General features: G+C 41.7%; 1 protein-coding gene and 1 pseudogene across 1 annotated transcript in view; one reads left to right on the top strand and one right to left on the bottom strand.

Moving 5' to 3' along the window:
• The window catches only part of CAMSAP1 (calmodulin regulated spectrin associated protein 1), a 119,097-nt gene extending 110,152 nt beyond the window's left edge, over positions 1-8,945 (bottom strand). The window contains exon 1 of the mRNA XM_036749580.1: positions 8,895-8,945. The gene's annotated coding sequence lies outside the window, so the exon portion shown is untranslated. The remainder of the gene's footprint in view (positions 1-8,894) is intronic.
• A 1,687-nt stretch (positions 8,946-10,632) lies between these two features.
• On the top strand, positions 10,633-10,901 carry LOC118844871 (annotated as a pseudogene).
• The last annotated feature ends 7,052 nt before the right edge of the window (positions 10,902-17,953 follow it).

Raw genomic sequence — 17,953 nt, 5'->3', positions numbered from 1 at the left:
AGTGTTATTATCTATGGTACTTCCTTCTTTGGGGATTCCTGAAAGAAGCCTTACTCTACTGCTACATGAGCTAGTCAAATAGTTTAGAACTGACTTAGATGTCAAAGGAGAAGAAGGTGAGGCTGGTGACTTTGCACAGCCCTCCCCCACTTAAATCCAATTCACTTGCATGTCACCGCATTGAAGGACAAACAAAACCTCTGTGAGTAGAAAAGGAGCTGTCCACTGTGGTCCAAATTTGAACTGGCTTCTTTCTTCCTTCCTTTCTTCCTTTCTTCCTTCCTTTCCTTTTCTTTTTCTCCGTCTTTCTTTTTTCTTTCTTTCTTTCTTTCTTTCTTTCTTTCTTTCTTTCTTTCTTTCTTTCTTTCTTTCTTTCTTTCCTCCTTCCTTTCCTTCCTTGCTTCCTTTTTCTTCTTTCTTTCTTTCTTTCTTTCATTCTTTCTTCCTTTCTTTTCCTTTCTTCTGTCCATCACACCCTTGCCTGCTGCTGCTCTGCCCAAAGGGAATGTCAATTTTAATCTCTGAAACATTTTTTGTTTTATTTTGTTTTTTCTTTCTTAAAGACCAGCCTTAACCCCAAACCACTCTGTCTTTCCTTGATTGGCCAACAATAGGTGCCAAGCCAAGCCCTCCTTGGTCATTGTTTGGGCCCTAACTGGCTCAGAATGAATGTAAATAGCAATTGTTTCTGTTTTGTCCAGAAACCCTGAGGTTCTTCCCCACTCAGATAGATTTTTTTTAACTAGGTAAAGAGGCTTTTCTCTGCCACATTTCTTACCTAGCTTTAATCACTGAACGGGCATTTCCTCAGTCAACCTGAGACCTATTAAAGACCAACTTGACAAGGCCAAGGTCTCCTACTGCATCCAGGGACATCTCCAGTCATCCTGATCTATATCTTACCACTAAGCCCAGATGGTCCTGGAGGAGAAAGTGAGGCTTTGCACAGTCTTCCCTCACTTAAATCCGATTTACTTGCATGTCATGGCATCACCTCCCCAATGTCATGGTCCTCTTTGAGAGCTAATGACAAACAACAACAACAAGATTTCCAAGCAGGGACGTTTATTCTTCTACATCCTAAAAAGTGTAGTTCTTTTCCATACACCATCCCCTTTCAACTTCCACAACATTTAATACACATCGGCAAAGTACTCAAGGTGAATTGAACTGAACTTGCATACCCTTCATTTGGTAGAAACTAGCTTTCCTACCTCTGCCTGTCCTTTTTCCCACCTTCCTAAATTAGCAGGCAGAAGGTGTAGTCATTAAAGTCCCTTGGGTAAGGAGGCTGTGTATGAACACAAAGAGTCCTATTGAGAACTCTCAAGATGATTCTTTTTCCAATTATTCTCCAAAAGTTAAGGCCAATTTTGCCAACAGTTTGTCTTTTTTCCTGACAACACATCATCTATTTCTAATCAAACCTTTCTGTCTGAATATTTTTCAGACTTCATGGTTTAAAATAATGACTTTGACCAACCAACAACATTTACTGGATGGCATGGCAGAATGGATAGGATGTTAGAGTTTGAGTCGGAAGATCTAGCTTCATATTTCACCTTATACTAGCTATATAACTTGGACAAGTCACTTAACCTCTCTCAGACTGAGTTCCTTATCTGTAAATGAGCTGGAGAAGGAAATAGCAAACCACTCCAGTATCGTTGATGAGAAAACCCCAGATGGGGTCACAGAGAGTCAGACATGACTGAAAAATGACCAAACACCACCACCACCAACATGATCCTATGACTGCCTACTTTGCCAATTCTCTCCCTTCTCAAATCTCTTGTAGCATTTTCCCCAAGATCTCTCCTTTGTACATTGTTACTTGTACCATAATTATTGTGCACATCTCCCATTAGATAATAAACTTCTTGGAATCAGGGTGTGTGTTGTATCAGTATCTTTGAATCCCTAGAGCTCAACATATATCCCTAGTGCCCGGCATAGAACAGGTGCTTAATAAATGGTCATTCAGACCGAATAAGACAGAAAAGAAACTGATTGACATGGACTATTCTATTTTTGAAACCCGTCACAATTTAGCTCCAGGCTACCTTTCCAAGCTTATTATACATCACTTTACTTCTCTGCAGTCTAAGCAAACTGACCTCCTACCTGTTCTTCATTCATGATATTACATCTTCCATCTCCAGGCTTTGCCCAAGGCTATTTCCCATGCCTGGCATTCACTCTCTCTACCTCTTACAATCCCTAGCTTTCTTCCACAATAAGCTCAAATGCCACCACTACATGAGGCCTTTCTTGATGCCTCCTCCCCCTCATGCAAGCACCACCCTGCACTCTGGTCAATCTTACCTTGCATTTACTTTATATAGATTTTCTATTTGTTTATATGGGTACATATTATTTCTTCAATCGAATGTAAGCTCCTCAAAGGTAAGAAAAATTTTATTTTTGTTGACCCCCTCCCCAACTTAATAAATGCTTATTGATTGGTTGGTTGATAATCAATATATCTTGACAATTGTTTCAAAATTAAATATATTACTTTCATCATTGAGGTAGGAAAATATAACTCTACAACAGGGGCCTGGCATATGCTAGTCTCTTATAGTATTGTCTCTTATCAGTGATTGAAGGATTCCAGGAGCTCAGCTGAAAAGAAAATGACCAAAGAAACTAGGTCTGAGCCTGACCCAGGCCTTTTTGGACATACCTCCAATTTTGGCTACACAGTCAATCAAAAAGACCTCTCCTACACATGTTGTTAACAGGCAGAACCAGTTGGAGAATGTCTAAGCATGTTTCACAATCTCTCCAAGGTACTTCCATAACACGTCATTGCTACTCTTCCAGAAGCAGGCTTTCCAGCCTCTTGCTCATATGAAGCAGCATCAGAATTGTGCTCCAAATGGGCTGATCCCTGTCTCTAAATGAACCAGGCCTCAGTTATCCTCATAAAATGACCCATGCAAAATTTTTCTACATAGAACTCTAATATTCCCCGAAACAGGTCAACTACATAATGAACTCTGAAGGCAGACCCAGGGCAGCCAAGTATTATCTGTAGAAAAACCAACAGTCCTAGTTCACAAAAGGGCTAACATGTTTATGCTTCATTATAGAGCGATTCACTACACAGACAATCAAACTTATATAATGTATGACTCAGAGATAAAAAGTATGACTCAGGGAAATGATTGAGTATGCAATGCCTGGTGATTTTCTCTGTGGGTACCTTCAGCAATGCATTTTAGTAAATAGAAAGCTATTTTTTCTCCTACCTAAAGCCATAACTAGCATGGGGCACTCGGGGCTTTACTTCAGGGTATAGGCATTGTGTTTGGGGGAGGAGGATATTTCCTGCCTATGGAAATCTGTTGCACCTTGTGGTCATCTTCCAGCCCCCAAGTTCCAGAATTTCCAATTATAGCTTCACGCTTACCACCACATTCTAAATCTAGCCTCTGCCAGGTTTCTATCTTTATCCTTTAGCTCAGCTGGACTTCTTTCACCTAGGAAGAGGCTATGCTGAATCCTTATGGGCAGCTAGGTGGTACAATCGATAGAGTGCCTGGCCTGGAGTGAGAAAGACTCATCTTTGTTCAAATCTGGCCTGATTTTAAATTTGACAGGAGACATTTACTAGCTGTGTGACCCTAGGCAAGTCACTTAACCCAGTTTGCCTCAGTTTCCTCATATGTAAAATGAGATGGAGAAGGAAATGGTAAACCACTCCAGTAGCTTTGCCAAGAAAACCACGAATAGGGTCATAAAGAGTCAGACACAATTGAAAACAACTGAATAAAAACGGGCTGAATTCTTAGTCTTCAGAGAGAATTTCATGTTCACAAAAGTATACCCCTATCTTTAGCGGCCCGCCCTTGAGCACAACTAATTCATTTGCACCTGTAAACTTTAAAAAAATCAATCCTTACTATTCTTCCCCATTATTCCACTTTTCTTCCCATCTTCAAAACTTGACTTAAAATTCATTCCCCCCCCCAGAAATCTTCCCTAATTCCACCCCACCAGTCATAACTCAGTGCCACATCTCCTTAGTACCAAATCACCTTTACTTGTGTTATTTTTAAAATGTTCTTGAAGTCTTATATATGGCTATAGAGTTATGAAACTAGTTTCCCTGAATCACATAAGAAAATTTCTTTATAGTCAAACTATGTAGGTCTCAATCATACTTTAAACTCCCTGAGGCCCTTCATATGCTTAATAGTGGTCAGAATAAGAATCTGACTGTCTGCAGCTTACAAGTAAACTAGAATTAAACTTGTAGGTTTCACAAAGTAGCACCTTGTTCAAGAGCTGGCACCTATTGGATTCTACTGTCGTCTACCCGTCCGCTTTCATCTGATAGTATACACGCGCTTGGAGAAACACTTGGGGTTTCAGTCAAAATTTCTCCTATTCCTCACATTCCAATATATAGCTATCTATGTCTTCTTCAAACCTTATCCATTTTTGAAATAGGAAACTGAGGAATAGCTACTTCTCAAAAATGACCCATAACCCCAAGATTATAGCTTGATACTAAACTAGGAGTTCTCTGACGGGAGAGACCAGAGTTATAACTAAATGGACATGAGTGGGGCTTTACACCAGGACTCTGGCTGGGTAGTGCAATGGATGGAGTACCGGCCCTGGAGTCAAGAAGAATCCGAGCTCAAACGCAGCCTGGGATACTGACTAGCAAGTCGCTTAACCTCTGGCTGCTTCTTTTTCCTCATCTATAAAACGGGCATAAGGATAGTCCCTATTTATTAAACTAGCCGAATCCCTGAGAAGCAGATATTATTATCCCCATTTTACAGATGAGACACTGAGCTCCAGAGAGGGGAAGGGACTGGTCTAGCATCAGCCCTAGGATGGAAACAGCGTTTTTGTTTTGCGGTCCAAAGCTCCTTATGGATGCATGTGATTTTAACCCACTATGACAATATGGAGATGGGACAAGCACATTGTTGAGATTTCTATTTGCCTGGATCTGTGACAAGCATTCAGAGGTCTTGCTTTCTGATTTAAGGTGAACACAGTCTGAATTATTAGGTTTTTGAGAAAAGGGCAGGCACGGCAGATGGAGTAGAATTGAATTAAAGCTGGAAATAGAGTGAATGAAGTGGGATAGTGGGTAACAGATCTAATATAATCAAAGACTGTAGAGCTGGGAATCAGGAGACTTAGGGTCTAATTCCAGCTCTATCGCTGATTCCAAGTATGAGTTGGTAAATGAATTCCCCTCCCTGGCTTAAGTTTCCTCATGTAAAATGTGAAGGGGGAGGGTAGACTGGTTCAGAGGTGTCAAACACGTGGTCCACAGTGCTCCAGAGTGTGGCCAAACTGGATGACAATGTAATTGGGGAATATTTAACAAAATAAATAAAAATATAATAAAACATACACAATATTACAATTTAAAACTAAGTCAATATGCAGCTAACAGGAATCCTTACATATGGTTTGGTGGAGTCCATTTCTATTTGAGTTTGACATCACTCAACTAGATAACCTTTCAGGTTCCTTCCATTCAAAAATGCCATGCTTTCTGACTGATTATCTTAATAAAAGGATTTGTTTTGTGAAGTTTGAATTCAGTCAAAGGGCCTCACATGTGGCCTCAAGGCCACAGGTTCCCCACCCCTGAATGAGGAAACTGAACTCCAGAGAGAGGATGTGATCCCCAAATGACACAGGAAGTTAGAGACAGAGCATGGATCAGAACCTAGTTCTCCTGACTCCTGGCTCAATGCCATACATACATACATATATATATATATATATATATGTGTGTGTGTGTGTGTGTGTGTGTGTGTGTGTGTGTGTGTGTATGTATGTATATATTAGCTATTACTACCACTACTACTATGACGATGACGACAATGACGACGACAACTACTTAACTACCGTGGAGGACAATAAACATAAAACAGAGTCAATTTTACTCATTTGCTAGAAAATTATCTACCCTAAGGTTTAGTCTGCCAATTCCACTCTGAGTTTCCTCTCCCTATCATTCAAAGAAAGACGTGAAAAGGCATTCTTGTCAAATGAAGGCTGAGAATGTAGGCTGATGCTTTGCATTTGAGATTCTGCTTCCATTTCCGGTTATGGCTGGTAAAGGGATCTGAGCAGGAGCACAAAATAGGAAAGTTTCTAGTTCTCTTTGGGTCATATCTTTCCAGGAGAACCTTGGTATTTATCTGGAAATGTTGTGAGTTGCCTGAGCATCGACCGTATTCAAAGGCAAATAGCTAAGTCAAACAAATATGTCTTAGATTATTTGCTCCATTATGCATCATCAGTAACATGGAAAATTGATAGTTAATATAATTATAGTTGATTTGGCTATTACTATTCACCATGCTATCTTAGAATGTAATAGCCAGCTTAATATGAAGAAGTTTATTATTATTGCTATTAATAATAATAATAATAATGCAGAGAATATAAATGAGCATGTGGTTCTGGTACAGTGATTAAGTAGGCAGAGCTTAAAGCCAAGTATCTGGAGTGGTTCTGCCTACATTTGAAAAACATCTCAGTAAAAAAAAAGGGAAAAGGACCTATATGTACAAAAATATTTATAGCAACTCTTTTTGGGGTAACAAAGACTTGGAAATTGAGGGGATGCCCATCGATTGGGGAATGGGTGAACAAGTTGTGGTATGCGGATGTAATGGAATACTATTGTTCTTCAAGAAATATTGAACAGGATGGTTTCAGAAAAACCTGGAAAGAATTACATGAACCGATACAAAGTAAAGTGAACAGAAGCAAGAGAACATTGTACTTGGTAGCAGCAATATTATACAGTGATCAACTGTGAATAACTTAGCTGTTCTCAGCAATATAATGATCTAAGACAATTCTGAAGGACATATGATGAAAAATGCTATCCACCTCCAGAAAAAGAACTGATGGAGTCTGAATGCAGATCTAAGCCTACATTTTCAAAAAAACATTTTCTTTTTCTTCCTTTTTTTGTCTGTGTTTTCTTTCATAACATGACTAATATGGAAATATATTTTGAATGATTGCACACGCATAACCTATATCAAATTGCTTACCATCTCAGGGAGAAGAGAGGAGAAAAAAGGGTGAGAGAAAACTTGGAACTCAAAAATTTTAAAAATAAATGTTTACAAATGTTCTTACATGCAATCGGGAAAAAATAAAATATTATTTTAAAAAAAATCCCCCAAAACTAATAATTCATAATATATTCACCTTAAATCAGAAGGCAAGACTTCTGAATGCTTGTCACAGATTCAGGAAAATAGAAATCTCAACAATGCTTTATGACAATGTCCATATTATCATACTGGGTTAAAACCAAGTGCATCAATAAGGAGCTTTGGACTGGGAAATGAAAAAGCCATGTTTTAATCCTGGTGCTGCTGTTAAGTTGCTCTGTATGTGATGTTAGACAAGTCCCTTCCCCTCTGTGGAGCTCAATTTCTCATCTGTAAAATGGGGATAATAATATCTACTTTTCAGAGATTCTGTTAGTTTCAACTGATGTCACATTATTATAGCATGTCAGGTACCTCAAAGTCTATCTGGCTCATTTTATAGATATGGAAACTGAGCTCCATAGAGAGGAAGTGATTTGTCCCAAATGACAGAAATAGCTAGAGTCAGAGCCTGGATCAGAGCCCAGGCCTCCTGACTCCTGGCCCAATGCCCTTTCTACTAGCCATGCTACATGCCAAATGGTGAAGCATCTTAAAGAATATGAAGAACTTTACAACTATAAAGTGGCCATAGAATTTTTCAATAATCATGACAAGTCTTAGCTTTTTAAACCTAGAAGTTCCTCTAGATAGCTAATTCAAACCTTCCATTTTACAGATAAAGAAACTAATGTTTCTTTAGCAGATGAACTGACTTTCCCAAGATGACAGATTGAGTTAACTGTAATAATAATACGAAGGACTGACTTAGATAGTGCTTTAGGGTGGCAAAGAGCTTTGCATACATTAATACATTTGCTCCTCACAACTATCCTGTGAGGAAAGTGTTTCCAATATTATTATCATCATTTTACAGAGGAGAAAACTGAGTCTGAGAGAGTTTGTATAACTTGCCCAGGATCACACAGTTGAAAAGTGTGAGTCTGAATTCAAAGACAGGTCTTATTGATTCCAAATCCAATGCTCTATTCACTGCATCGCACTGCCTCCCTAAAGAGCAGAGCCAGGACTAGAACCCTAGTTCCATATCTCCTCGTTCTAGAATGCTAGAACTAGAACCCTAGTTCCAGATCTTCTGGTTCCCAGTCCAGTGCTCCTTTAATCCCTTTAAGGAATGGAGTGGTCCTAAGAGTGTTTGAAAAGCAATCCCTTGCTGGTGCTGATTCAAATTTTGGCTACTATTCTACGAGACCCCCAACCTTCCCTCAGCTTCTATAGCACTGTTCTGTGCAATAAAATTTGCTTATTTCACAAAGCATCTGTAATTTCATTGGTGTAGTTCCTCCACTCAGTAAACACAGATTACAACCCCTCCATGCTGTAGCAGATCTTCATGAGTTGCCTTGGACAAAAACATTCAGTACCTAGTGAGCAGCCTTTTGATTTTTGCCTCTCCACACATCAGAGGTGGTCCTTGGATAATGGTAGATACACAGTCCTTCAACCATCCCTAGACTATACCTTTCCAGCTTGGTAGAACTTCAAGAGCTTGTTCTTCACTGACATAGCTTTCAGCAACCCAGGATCACCTCTGTGTCACAATGAAGCAACAGAAGAGAGGAAAACTTTAGTACAGGATGCTTGTATTTGAAAACTACCCCAACAATGGCAAAATCCTTAAGCTGTTTGAAGGGCTGTCCTGGCTGTGCATGCTCTCTCTACAGCCTCCCCCCTTCCTGGATTTGCTTCCTCAGACAGAAGGACACTGTCACTTACTGGTGGTCATCAACGCCCTCTCGACCTCTTCAGGCTGAACCAGTGCCAGGGAAAGCAAACACAGGCGTCTTAATGAGCTGAGAGCCAAAAATCTCCCTTCTGTAGCCAATGCAGCTATTGTCCAGGCTGCTCTATGCAGCTGCTCTGTTGGCACAGACCTTGGCCTTCAACCCACATTCTCCTGCAACCAGTCCCAGAAAACCTGCTGCCCATGCACAGTGTGGACCAGGGCAGACAAGCATAGCTCCCATCCCCATAGCAACAACTAGATGAATCATAGCTGTTTTATAACATGACATCACAGGAAGGGGAAGAAAAAGCTGGAAACATTCTCAAGGAGGAGGAGGCTGTGGGTACTGCCTGTGCCAAAAACAGATTTTAAAAGCACACGTGAACAGACACACAGATTCACAAGCAAACTTGGGCAAAGGCCCATCCCCCAAAAGGCAGAGGGTATTTTCCTAGGACAACCTCATGCCACAGGCCAATGGGATGGCTTTAGAGAGGGGTTGGATTTCTCTTTTAAAGGTCACCCAAGGAAGCTCGTGGTCAATTTGCATCCCCTCCCCCCCACCCTAAGGCAACATCTGGTTTCAAGGCAACTTTTACTTTCAATTAAATGCATTCAAGCATTTATTAAGCGTCTATGATGTGCCATACATTGTGCTAGGAGGTGGGGAGATGAAGACAAATTGAGAAAGTCTCTACTCTGAAGGGTTTTGCATCCTGTTGGGGGAAACAATTTGTACATATAGAAGCATAAACAAAATACATAAAGGCCCACCTTTTGGATCACTGCCAAAAGTGCTTGGGCACAAAGCAAAGGGAAATAGAGCAATTTCTAAGTTCCCAGGAGACTTCTGACTTTCCCTAAGGGCCAACTACCCAGAATGACTTGCATCTGGATCTTGAGGGGCCCCTGACCTTAAAAGGAATCAATAGGGAGGAGAGGCAAAGCAAAGCGCAACCAGTGAGAGCAAATCACGGAAGGCTTTGACTCTGGCAAACGATAGAGAATGGCAGAGGTTGAAGTCATCCCAGGCAGTTCTTACGCTGAAGTCTGCCATTCTGGGTTGTGATAACCGCCATCAACAACAATCTCCTTAATGACAGAGCAAGCCTTGGGAACCCAAGGAAAGAAAATCAGAACCGGACAGTGACCATCCAAGATGCATGAATGGGGCTGTTGGTGAGACTACCTTGGAGACTTCCCCCATGCTTTCCTAGTAGACGCGGATCCATTTTCATGTTATATGGCCCATTATTCACTTGCTTTACTTATTCCCTAATAGAAAACTGAACAGAGGAGAAGATAGTTATACTGCTTCTGCCTCTCCTCCTCCTCCTCACTCCTTGTAGCAACAATGTTCATTTTTAAAAACTGCTATTTCTGTAAAGAGTATTATGTTATGTGGTTCTCTGCGTGTGTCAATGTCCCAAATTCTGAATGTCCATTCAAATTTGTACCAATTCTGCTTACTTGAATGATAGCAATGAAATAGGAAATGTGTGAACGACCCAGAAGTAGAAGAGATTTAAAGTACTTGAAGTTATCAAAAAGCAATTTAGATTTTGTCAGTGCAAACTGGCTGGGGGGTTCTAGCTACACACTTAGTTGAGAATATAGTGGATTAGAGGGAGAAAGAGAATAAATAGCTCCTCCTCCTCCGCTTCCTCCTCTGTGGTGACATTGGGCCATGAGCGAGCAAACGAGCGGCCGAGTCCTGCAGCCGCCACCATGTTCCACACGATCATCAACCAGGCCAAGAAGCACCCGAGACTCATCCCCCATTCATGTTCATCGGTGCAGGCGGCACCGGGGCCACGCTGTAAGTGATGCGCCTGGTGCTCTTCAACCCCGACGTCACCTGGGACAGAAAGAACCCAGAGCCTTGGAACAAAATGAACCCCACCGACCAGTACAAGTTCTACTCAGTGAATGTGGATTATAGCAAACCAAAGAAAGAAGGTCCAGAATTCTAAGTGAAAATGATGCTTTTCAGCTGCTGAAAAAAAAGGTCTTCCACAAGCCGTCTGCACAATTCTGCATACAGTTAGGAAATGCTTGATTTTTCCCTCATGTTGCATGAAATCATGTTGAGTTTAACAGGTAAACAAAGATGTGAAACTTCAATAAAAAAAGAATAAATAATTGACTTAGGAGGCAGCACAAGCCAAACAGATCAAACCATGCACCACCCTGATCACCATCTCCCCTTGGACCTTGATAGAGATAGCCCAGGACTCTGAGTCCAAGAGCCTTGGGAATAGCAGACTATCCCAAACTACCATACTTGATTCCAACCCAGCCCCTGCAGCCATCAGTGATGGGATAAATCATTATGGAGAAGGGGCCAAACTTCCTTGTCACCACCAGCAACAACTGCTGACCAACTGCTACCAACAGGAAGATAGGCACAAGAACCCAGGGAGTAGCAGCTCTCTCAGCCCAGCCCTCACAGTCATTCAGAAAGGTGATTCCTATGGAAAAGGGGTCAGTCATACCCACCTACTGCCAACCACCTATTACTCACAGAGCAGATAAGCCAGTCTAGCTGAGGGAGAGACAAAAGGTACAATGTGCAGGCAAACCAAACCACCATCACCTTGACCACCATCTCTCCTCACACCCTGTTAGAGAAAGCCCAGGACTCTGAACCCAAGAGCCTTAGGAATAACAATTCTTCCAGTCAAGTTTCTATAGCCATCACTCTGGAAAGCAACTCCTGTGAGGAAGTAGCCTGGACACTACTCCCACAGCTGCTCTAGCCACATCTAATTGAACACTCAAAAAGAAAGTTCTTGTCACCAAAGTCCATGGCACTGTCATATATAGTTCAACATAAAAATAATATGATTTTATCAATGAGAATAACATTAAGAGGCATTACTATCACTTTACCACTACACCCTAAGGTCAATAGAACCTTTCCATCTGATTTTCAGGTGAAACTTTCTACATGTGTTGTCTCCCCCATTTTCTAATTCTTGCCCATTCTTGAGGGCTTCTTGAAGGCAGAGACTGTCTTGCTTTCCTATTTGTATCTCCATAGCTAAGCACAGTACTTTGCACATAATAGATACTTTAAAATGCTTCATTTGTTCATGTTTCTCCTCAGATGAAAACAAGAGACATCTCAGGATGCAATCAAGCAAAGGGTAGGTAAGCATATTTTCATGTTCAAACTGCCAGCCCCCTTTCTTGGCACATAGGAGATCTGAAAAAGGAAAACTCTTCGCATGTGGGAAGAAGGTACTGAAAGAAAGCTACCCCTCCTCCTTCTCCACCACCACCACCCTCAAAAGAAGGGAGGAGGCATGAGTGTCAGGAACATGCTCAGGACCCACTGGCTCAGTGGATGACTGACAGCTCAGCTTGCTTAACTCACTATCACCACCTGCTGCTTATCCATATAGATAATAAAATAAAATGGAATTTTTGAAGGGAGGTACTTTAAGCCGTGTTTTTGAAGGAAGTTATAGAATATAAAAGGTGGAGGTGAGGATGAAGGCAGCCTATACAAACTCAGAGTTGGGAAGTGTGTTGTGTGGTGTGTCCTTTGTTCTCAAAGAGGATTATAACATTGGGAAGATGATGACATGACTTGCAAATGAATTCGATTTGGGTGAGGGAGGGCTGTGTAAAGTCACCAGCCTCACTTTATCCTCCATAGCCATCTGGGTCCAGTGGCCAGATAGCCATCAGGATGACTAGAGGTGGCCCAGGATGCAGTGGGAGACTTTGGCCTTTTTAAGCTAAGGTCTTTCTGAGTTCTTACTTTGAGTGAGGCAACACCCATTCAGTGAATAGGCCTGTTTAAAAAGTAAGCCAAGGGATGGCCCCTTTAATAAAAAAAAAAAAAAATGATACGGAGAGGGGAAGACCCTTAGGGTTGCTTGGCCAAAGAGAAACAATTACTATTTACATAGTAATGGGAAGTATGTAAGGAATAAAAAAAGAGGCCACTCTAGTTTGAACAAAGTACATGAAGGGGAATCATATGTCATAAGCTTAGAAAGGTAGGTTGAATTCAGATTGCAAAAGGAATTAAATGCCCAACAATGTCACTTGTATTTGCTCCTAGGGAAAGTAAGGAACCACTGGACCGTATTCAGCAGGGGCATGACATGGTCAAACCTGTGTTTTAGGAATATCACGTAGGCAGAGGTGTAAAGGATGGATCAGATAGGGGAGAGACCTGAGGCAGGGAGACCACTTAGTTGCTATTGTAACAATACAGGTGAGAGGTAACAAGAGCGCCTGGAGAGTGGAGAGATGGGATAATATTTACTAAAGCAGGATGGATAGGAGCTGACTGGAAAGATGGGAAAGTGAAGTGTCAAGGATGTTTCTGAGGTTGCAAGCCTAGGTGATTAGAAGGATAATGATGCCCTTGACAAAAATAGGGAAGTTGACATGCTGTATTTAGGATGCCTAGAGGACATTTAGTTTGAAATGTCTAGTAGTAAGTCAGTCAACAAGCATTTATTATGTAACTACTATGTATTAGACACTGTGCTAAACCCTAAGGATTCAAAGAAAGGCAAAAGACAGTATTTATTCTCAAGGAACTTATAGTCTAATAGAGGAGACAACATAAAAATAAATTGTGTACGAATGATATATATCCAAGAAAGATTGGAAATAATCAATAGAGGCAAGGCACTAGCACTGGAAAGGCTTCTTGTAGAAAGATAGAATTTTAACTGGGACTTGAAGGAAGCCAGGAAGTAGAGATTGAGGATGGAGAGTATTTCAGGCTTGGGGAACAGTCAGTGAAAATGGAGTTTAGTGATGGAGAGTCTTTTTCAGGGTACAACAAGGAAGCCAAAATCATTGGAACATAGATTACATGAGGGGATTTGGGGAGCAGGGTGCAAGAACACTGGAAAGGTAGAACTAGAAAGGTGGGCCACTTCATGAAGAATTTTGAATGCCAGAGAGAGGATTTTACAGTTGATCCAGAGGTGATGGGGGCCATTGGAACTGATTGAATAGGGTGGTGACATGGTCAGATTTGTACTTTAGGAAGATTAATTTCATCACTGCATGGAAGGTAGACTGGAATGGGGAAGGACTTGAGAAGCAGGGAGACCAAACAGCAGGTGATTACAGTATTCCAGACACGTGGTGATAAAGGCCTGAATCAGAGTGGGGGCAGATGAGAGGAGGAGTTGTATACAAGAGATATTGCAAAGGCAAAATCAATAAGACTTGGCAACAAATTGGACATCAGAGGTGAGAGAGTGAGGTGTCAAGAATGACACCGAGGGTGGCCGAGAGGATGGGAATCCCTCAACAGGAATGGGAAAGTTTGGGAGGGAGAAAGGTTTAGGAGGAAAGATAGTGAGGTCAGTTTTGAACACCAAATGGGTAATTGGTAACTGACTGGGACTCAGGAGAGAGACCAAGGCAGGATACATATCAGAGGATACATATCTGTACAGAGATGATAATTGAACCCATAGGAACTAATAAGGTCACCACGAGAAAAAGTGGGGAGATGGGGAGAAGGCCCAGGACAGAGGTTTACAGTGGCACTTTCAATTAGGAACAAGATATGGGTTATGATACAACAGAGATAGGTAAGAGGGAAGTCAAGAGAGAGAGCAGTCTCACCAGAACCAGGGAGGAAAGAGTACCCAGGAAAAGCAGGTAGTCAACAGTGTCAAATGCTGCAGAAATGTCCAGCAGGATGAAAATAAATAATTTGGATTTGGGAGAAAAGATATGGGATGAGAATGTGAGGGGATGGTAGGGAGAAGCAAGGCTTTTAAGGATGGAGGAGATCAATACATGTTTGTAGGCAGCAGAGAATGAGCCAGATAAGGAAAGACTGAAAATTAGAGAGATAGGAGGATAATTGTGGGGATAAACTGCTGGAGGAAATGGAATCAATGATACATATAGAAGAGTTGACTTTGATAAGGAGAAGGGCCACCTCCTCATCAGAGAAGGGGATAAAATGGAGAAAATTGGGGATGAGATTAAGGAATTCTGAGATGCAGAGTAGGAAAGAGGAGGGATGTGGCAGTGTATGGCTTCTATTTTTTCACTAAAGCATGAGATAAGGTCATTTGCTGAGAGGAGGTAATATGGGAATTTTGGGGATAGAAGGAGGAGGAGAGGTTGGAATAGCGATTGTGAGGAGTACAATAGAGAACCAATCAGGAAACGGTAGAGGATTGCTGTGCAGGAATGATGGCCCAGTTAGGATCAAAGGACATACGTTTGTAGTCATCAGTGTTGTGTAACCTCCTCCAGAACTTTTCAGAAATACAAATAGAGCAGAAAAGGCAGATGGAAAGGGTAATCCAGAGTTGGGACCAGAAAATGTGATAGGATAAGGCACCAACAGAGTTGAGGGTAGAGGACAGTGTCAGGTTGACCTGATTAACAATAATGCAAGATTTTGAAGGGAGCACAATGAGGATAGGGCAGGGACAATAGACTGAGCAAATAGGGAGGGATGGAATGAGTGGATATTGTGGTGAGGATATACCTTGAGATATTTTTCTCATGTATACTTTGAGATTCTGTATTTCTATTTCTTTTTCCAGCTTTTCAATGCACTCTTTTCAAACTCTACCTATCCCAGAGTTTGCAAGAATCCCAAATCTTTACCTTTAACCTCCAATTAGCTACTAATCTTGATATTAGGCTATATCAGTGGGGTTCTTTACTTGAGTTGTAGTCTATGGATAGATTTTTTAGTACCATGAACCTGGATGAGAATAAAATCTATCTTTATTTCTTTTTTAAAAAATCTATCTGTATTTCAACATGATTGATTTCCTTTGTGATCCTATCTATTTTATTTTATACATTTAAAAACTTTATTTTGAGAAGGGGTCCATAGGCTTCACTGGGCTTCCAAAGGTATCCATAATACAAGAAAGGATTATAGAGATGATGGGGTGTTTGTGCTCATACTCTAATTCTAACATCACATTTCTCCTTAGCCCCTGCCTGGGTGCCTGTACCTGAACTCTAGTTCTAAAATCACATCTCTCCCTAGCTTCAAAGCATTGGCCCACGCAGCCTCTCTCTAGTTCAAGGGCAGCATGCCTTACCAAAACAACTAGTTCTCAAAACATATTCTTTTCCAGGCAGCATTTCTATAGCTAAAGGGCAGCATGCCCCAAAATTATCTCTGCTTCTTCCTCAGTAAGCAGCTATGCCCAATTATAGATTGATTCAGGATGCTGATAACTGACTATACACTGAGTCTAACATGTGTCCTAGACATAGCCAGATGTATACTCCCTTACGTTAATCTTGTCTAACAAGACACGTGATGCAGTCCACCTGGATATTCTCAGTCAGCCGTGAACTTTCGGTGACTTAGTGACGTTTCACAAGCAAAACCACACCCCCGGGTAGCCCCACTTTGGGCTATTTCCCAGCGAACTCTGGGTAAAATAACTGTGCAGTAGGTATTAAAAGTGCATGTTCCTTTAAGAACTGACCACTCCTAAACCACTCCCTTATCCCACCCCAACACACCTAATTGACAGGTTTCATCCCTAAATCTTGTACTTAAACTTTCCCTGTAGCCCTGTATGGTTGCAGGTTCCCTAAGAACTCTTGCCTGCTTTATTTACATAAAGTGTAATAAATCTTTGCCTCCTTGACTTAAAGAATGCTTGAGTCTGCGAATTCATTCCAGGCGGCCTTGCCTTGGGAATTTTGGTTTGGAATTTCTACATCCCTGGGTTCATTTCTCCCTCAGCAGAGATACTGGTCTATCTGCCATGACTGGATACCATCACTCTGCAGACAGGCTGTTAACACGCTTACCTATGCTGCTCCTTGGACAAACCATACCACAGTTCACTTCTAGGCCCCTATGTAAAGACTGCAATTTGGTAGGACCTGACAGAGTTTGGGTTGCCCCCTACCCCAGGGGAATCACCCTTGAGAACACAAGTTCACCCCTACCCTCCCCCGCAACCCAACTGTGGGGAGGCATCAATGGAGGATGTTAGCAGAGGCGTTCATATTTTTCATAACATCGATATGGAGAGACAAGAGCTAGCCCCATGTTATACCAGGCCCATGAGGGACTCAAAGAATCTCAGAGTTGGAAGAGTTTTGGTTGCCTTCGTTTATTTCATACCTCACAGGCTACTTGGAATGTTGTGTGAAACACAAGCTCCTCCTGGGCAGCCTATGTTTATTTTGTCTTTGTATCCCCAGCATTCAGTGCTGTGCCTGGCACACGGGAAGCCCTTAGCAAATACTTGTTGAATTATGAGGACAGCACTTTGTTAACCTTAAGGTGCTACATGATATAAGTTGTTACTCTTCAAGGTTTTTGTTTGAGTTCTCAAAAGCCTGAGAGTTCCTGAGTTCAACCACTGGCCTCTGAGTAGGAGGAAGAGTTCATCAATAGCATATTCCTTGGAGAAGCAAGAGGATCCCCCATGTGGCCTCCACAGATGGACCCAGGCCAGGGGTCCAGGACATCTAGATTGTGCAAACTTCTTTCCTGTTCTTGCTGAACCTGACGCAAATAGAGTGTAGATGGAAAGCCCAGGAAGAAAAAAAATGTAGCCAACAGTCTTTCCTGAGCTACCAGTGTCAAGGGATACTGCTGGGCCTGCCCAGTGCCCTCTTCAGAGAGAAGGCCCCTACTCCACCAAGATCCCACACCAGAGCCACACAACAGGGTACAGATGAGATGATGCCAAGCATGACAGCATAGGCTAGTGGAAAGAACCCTGGGCATTGAGGAAGCAGATTAGATCAATGTTGGATCTGTCACTGACACGCTGTTTGATCTCCTGGACTCAGTTTCTTTGTCTATAAAGTGAGTGGGCCTTGATCTCTAAGATCCCATCCAGCTGCAGTGGTCTATTAATCTGTTTCCCAACGTAAACTCTACTGTGGACCAGGACTTTTCCTGATTCTGCCAGCTGTTAGTACTCTCACTCTCTTGAAATTACTTTGCCTGAATATTGCATAAAAATGTAAACTCCTTCTGGGCAGCCTGTATTTATTTTTTAGGTAACCTTAAAATCTGCTTCTCTGTGTATAATTTGCCTCCATCAGGGGA

The sequence above is a fragment of the Trichosurus vulpecula genome, chromosome 3 (genome assembly GCF_011100635.1).
Source record: "Trichosurus vulpecula isolate mTriVul1 chromosome 3, mTriVul1.pri, whole genome shotgun sequence".
Lineage (NCBI taxonomy): Eukaryota > Metazoa > Chordata > Mammalia > Diprotodontia > Phalangeridae > Trichosurus > Trichosurus vulpecula.
The sequence above is the reverse complement of the archived record's forward strand: the minus strand, read 5'-3'. Positions and strand labels throughout refer to the sequence as shown.